Genomic DNA, 6,089 nt, shown 5'->3' on the forward strand with positions numbered 1-6,089 from the left:
TCCTTTAGGCCCTCCTATCCACTGATGCTCAAAGCCTTGGGGTCCTTTTTATTTGCCCTTGCCTTTTGGTTTTAAGGGTTATTGGATTTTTGCTCTTGCCTCTTGGTTTTAAGAGCTTTTGGCTTTTTCTACTTGCTTTTTCTTTTTATTTTTTTTCGCTATTTTTTTTCTTTTTTTTTCTGCAAGCTTTGTTCTTTGCTGCTTTTTCTTGCTTCAAGAATCATTTTTATGATTTTTAAGATTATCAAATAACATGTCTCCTTGTCATCATTCTTTCAAGAGCCAACATATTTAACATTCTTAAACAACAACTTCAAAAGACATATGCACTGTTCAAGCATTCATTAAGAAAACAAGAAGCATTGTCACCACATCAATATAATTAAACTAAGTTCAAGGATAACTTCGAAACTCATGTACTTCTTGTTCTTTTGAATTAAAACAGTTTTCATTTAAGAGAGGTGATGGATTCATAGAACATTCATAACTTTAAGACATAGTTACTAACTACTAATGATCATGTAATAAGACACAAACATGGATAAGCACTTAACATTAAGAAAACGAAAAACAGAGAATGTAGGAACAAGGAATGAGTCCACCTTAGTGATGGTGGTGTTTCCTTCTTGAGGAACCAATGATGTCCTTGAGCTCTTCTATGTCTCTTCCTTGTCTTTGTTGCTCCTCCCTCATTGCTTTTTTTGATCTTCTCTAATTTCATGAAGGATGATGGAGTGCTCTTGATGTTCTACCCTTAATTGTCCCATGTTGGAACTTAATTCTCCTAGGGAGGTATTGATTTGCTCCCAAAAATTCTGTGGAGGAGAGTGCATCCCTTGAGGTATCTCAGGGGTTTCTTGATGATGAGCTTCTTCATGTGCCTGTTGAGATCCATGAATGTGCTCTCTTGTTTGCTCCATCATTTTCTTAGTGATGGGCTTGTGAGATGAATCTTTCCATCTCCCATGGCTTAGAGGTGGAAGCAATTGTCTTCCCTTTCCTCTTTCTTGAGGTTTCTCTGGACTTAGGTGCCATTAATGGTTATGGAAAAACCAAAAAAGCTATGTTTTTACCACACCAAACTTAGAATGTTGCTCGCCCTCTAGCAAAAGAAGAAAGAATAGAAGAGGAAGAAGAAGAAGATATGGAGGAGATGGAGGGATGTGTGTATTCGGCCATATGGGTGGGATTGGGTGGGAAAGAGATGTTGAATTTTAAAGGTAGGTAGGTGTATGGATGTGAGTGGTAAATGGAAAACAGAAGGGATGACCATGAATGGAAAGAGAGATGGTGAGGTAGGTGGGGATCCTGTGGGGTCCACAGATCCTGAGGTGTTCAAGGATTTACAACCTTGCACCAAATTTGGGCATGCAAAATGCCCTTGCACACAACTATGGGTGTTCAGCGCCAGATTGGTGCTTGTTCTGGGCATTGAATGCCCATTTGTTGCCCATTTCTGGCGTTGAACGCCAGAACCATGCTTGTTCTGGGCATTCAGCGCCAGCTCTTCTCCAGGGTGCAATTATGGCGTTCAAACGCCCAGATGCTGCCCATTTTGGGCGTTCAGCGCCAGAACCATGCTCTGTTCTGGCGTTGAACATCAGCCAGATGCTTCTTACTGGCGTTTAAACGCCAGTGAGATCCTCCTCCAGGGTGTGATTTTTCTTCTGCTGTTTTTGATTCCGTTTTCAATTTTTATATTTATTTTGTGACTCCACATGATCATGAACCTAATCATCTCTAATGAGATTTTAGTAGCTTGCACCCCAAAGATTCCCAGTTTCTCTATTACAGAGAGGGGCATGAGGTTTATCCCTGAACCAAGGTCACACAGAGCCTTTTCAAAGATCATGGTGCCTATGGTACAAGAAATTAAGAACTTTTTTGGATCCTGTTTCTTCTGAGGCAATGTCAGTTGATCCAGATCACTCAGTTCATTGGTGAACAAGGGAGGTTTATTTTCCCAAGTCTCAATACCAAATAGTTTAGCATTCAGCTTCATGATTGCACCAAGGTACTTGGTAACTTGCTCCTCAGTAACATCCTCATTCTCTTCAGAAGAGGAATACTCATCAGAGCTCATGAATGGCATAAAGAGGTTTAATGGAATCTCTATGGTCTCTAGATGAGCCTCAGATTCCTTTGGTTCCTCAAAGGGAAACTCTTTATTGATCACTGGGCGTCCCAGGAGGTCTTCCTCACTGGGATTCACGTCCTCCCCTCCCTCTTTGGATTCAGCCATGATGGTTATATCAATGGCCTTGCACTCTCCTTTTGGATTTTCTTCTATATTGCTTGGGAGAGTACTAGGAGGGATTTCAGTGACTCTTTTACTCAGTTGGCCCACTTGTACTTCCAAATTTCTAATGGAGGATCTTGTTTCATTCATGAAACTCCAAATTTCTTCTATATTGACTTACTGAGTCAATATTTTGTTCTGAGCCAATATGGCATTCAGAGTATCAATTTCAAGAACTCCCTTCTTCTGAGGCGTCCCATTACTCACAGGATTCCTCTCAGAAGTGTACATGAACTGGTTATTAGCAACCATGTCAATGAGTTCTTGAGCTTCTGCAGGCATTTTCTTTAAGTGAATGGATCCACCTGCAGAGGTATCTAAGGACATTTTAGCTAATTCAGACAGACCATCATAGAATATGTCCAGGATGGTCCATTCTGAAAGCATGTCAGAAGGACACTTTTTGGTCAGTTCTTTGTATCTCTCCCAAGCTTCATAGAGGGATTCACCTTCTTTCTGTCTGAAGGTTTGAACATCCACTATAAGCTTACTCAGCTTTTGAGGAGGAAAAAACTTGGCTAAGAAAGCCTTGACCAGCTTATCCCAAGAGTTCAGGCTATCCTTAGGTTGAGAGTCCAACCATACTCTAGCTCTGTCTCTTACAGCAAAAGGGAAAAGCATGAGCATGTAGACTTCAGGATCTACTCCATTAGTCTTAACAGTATCACATATCTGCAAGAATTCAGTTAAGAACTGAAAAGGATCTTCAGATGGAAGTCCATGAAACTTGCAGTTCTGCTGCATCAGAGAAACTAATTGAGGTTTCAACTCAAAATTGTTTGCTCCAATGGCAGGAATGGAGATGCTTCTTCCATGTAAATTGGAATTAGGTGCAATAAAATTTTTTATTATTTTTGAATTTTTAATGATGAGAGGGAAAAACATGAAAAAGACTCAATGCATGAAAATTTTGGATCAAAACAATGAATGCATGCAAGAATGCTATGAATGTCAAGATGAACACCAAGAACACTTTGAATGTCAAGATGAACATCAAGAACTTATTTTTGAAAAATTTTTAATGCAAAGAAATCATGCAAGACACCAAACTTAAAAATTTTTCATGTATAGACACTATGAATGCAAGAATGCATATGAAAAACAAGAAAAGACACAAAACATGAAAACATCAAGATCAAACAAGAAGACTTACCAAGAACAACTTGAAGATCATGAAGAACACTATGAATGCATGAATTTTTCGAAAAAATGCAAGATGAACATGCAATTGATACCAAACTTGAAATTGACTCAAGACTCAAACAAGAAACACAAAATATTTTTTATTTTTATGATTTTCTAATTTTTTTTGTATTTTTCAAAAATTATTTGAAAAATAAAAATAAGGATTCCAAAATTTTTAATATGAATTCCAGGAATCTTACAATCTTAGTCTAAAGCTCCAATCTGAGGGTTAGGCATGGCTTAATAGCCAGCCAAGCTTTAGTATGGAATTACATGCATTGAAGTGATTAGTTGAAGCCTCAGTCCAAACGAATTTAGACATGGCTTTACAGCCAGTCAGGCTTCAACATGCTTCATGAAACACTAGAATTCATTCTTAAAAATTCTGAAGAAAAATATATTTTTGAAAATATTTATTTAAAAAAATTTTTTTTTTTCGAAAACAAAGGAGAAAATTTTTTGAAAAATTTTTGAAGAAATATTTTTGAAAATAAAACAAAAAGAAAATTACCTAATCTAAGCAACAAGATGAACCGTCAGTTGTCCAAACTTGAACAATCCCCGGCAACGGTACCAAAAACTTGGTGCACGAAATTGTGATCTCAGGCAACGGCGCCAAAAACTCTGTACGCACATCTTAATAAATCATTTTTCATTCACAACTTCGATACAACTAACTAGCAAGTGCACTGGGTCGTCCAAGTAATAAACCTTACGTGAGTAAGGGTCGATCCCACGGAGATTGTTGGTATGAAGCAAGCTATGATCATCTTGTAAATCTCAGTCAGGCGGATATAAAATAGTTATGGAGTTTTTGAACATAAATAATAAATAGATAGAAAATAAGGATAGAAACACTTATGTATATCATTGGTGAGAATTTCAGATAAGTGTATAGAGATGCTTTCGTTCCTCTGAACCTCTGCTTTCCTGCTGTCTTCATCCAATCAGTCTTACTCCTTTCCATGGCTGGCTTTATGTAAGGACATCACCGTTGTCAATGGCTACTTTTTATCCTCTCTGGAAAATGGTCCGATGCGCTGTCACTGCATGGCTAATCGTCTGGAGGCATCACCCTTGTCAATGGCTGCATCCCATCCTCTTGTGAAAATGGTCCAAATGCTCTGTCACAGCACGACTAATCATCTGAGGTTCTCGATCATGCTGGAATAGGATTCACCCTCCTTTTGCGTCTGTCACTATGCCCAGCACTCGCGAGTTTGAAGTTCGTCACAGTCATTCAATCCCAGAGTCCTATTTGGAATACCACAGACAAGGTTTAGACTTTTCGGACTCTCATGAATGCCGCCATCAATCTAGCCTATACCACGAAGATTCTGATTAAGAGATCCAAGAGATACTCATTCAATCTAAGGTAGAACGGAAGTGGTTGTCAGGCACGCGTTCATAGGGAATGATGATGATTGTCACATTCATCACATTCATGTTGAAGTGCGAATGAATATCTTAGAAGCGGAATAAGTTGAGTTGAATAGAAAAATAGTAGTACTTTGCATTAATCTTTGAGGAACAGCAGAGCTCCACACCTTAATCTATGGAGTGTAGAAACTCTACCGTTAAAAATACATAAGTGAAAGGTCCAGGCCTGACCGAATGGCCAGCCCCCAAAACAAGATCACAGGATCAAAATATGATCATAAGATGGTTCCAAAGATGTCTAATACAATAGTAAAAAGTCCTATTTATAATAAACTAGCTACTAGGGTTTACAGAAGTAAGTAATTGATGCATAAATCCACTTCCGGGGCCCACTTGGTGTGTGCTTGGGCTGAGCTTGAATGTTACACGTGCAGAGGTCATTCTTGGAGTTGAACGCCAGTTTATAACGTATTTCTGGCGTTCAACTATGGCTTATGACGTGTTTCTGGCGTTTAACTCCAGACAGTAGCGTAGAACTGGTGTTCAACACCCTTTTATGTCATCTAAACGCGGCCAAAGTATGGACTATTATATATTTCTGGAAAGCCCTGGATGTCTACTTTCCAACGCAATTGAAAGCGCGCCATTGTGAGTTTTGTAGCGCCAGAAAATCAACTTTGAGTGCAGGGAGGTCAGAATCCAACAACATCAGCAGTCCTTCTTCAACCTCTGAATCTGATTTTTGCTCAAGTCCCTCAATTTCAGCCAGAAAATACCTGAAATCATAGAAAAACACACAAACTCATAGTAAAGTCTAGAAATGTGAATTTAACATAAAAACTAATGAAAACATCCCTAAAAGTAACTAGATTCTACTAAAAACATACTAAAAACAATGCCAAAAAGCGTATAAATTATCCGTTCATCAGACCGCATCATTCATGCGATCGCGTCAAGTTACGAAAAACACTTTCCACGTGACCGCGTCATCCACGCGGCCGCGTGCCCTAGAGATCAGCGTAAAGATCCAACGTCCAGAAAGTTAGGCTAGAATCGTGCGGCCATTGTGCGTTTTGCACAAATGACCCACGCGATCGCGTCACTCACGCGATCGCGTCACCTGCACAACCTCAATCCCACGCGATAGCGTGAGCGATGCGATCGCGTCGCATGGATTGAACAAACACCCCAAAGGAGACAGAGAGTTGCGCTGAAACGACGCTGA

The sequence above is a fragment of the Arachis ipaensis genome, chromosome B04, assembly GCF_000816755.2.
Source record: "Arachis ipaensis cultivar K30076 chromosome B04, Araip1.1, whole genome shotgun sequence".
NCBI classification, from domain to species: domain Eukaryota; kingdom Viridiplantae; phylum Streptophyta; class Magnoliopsida; order Fabales; family Fabaceae; genus Arachis; species Arachis ipaensis.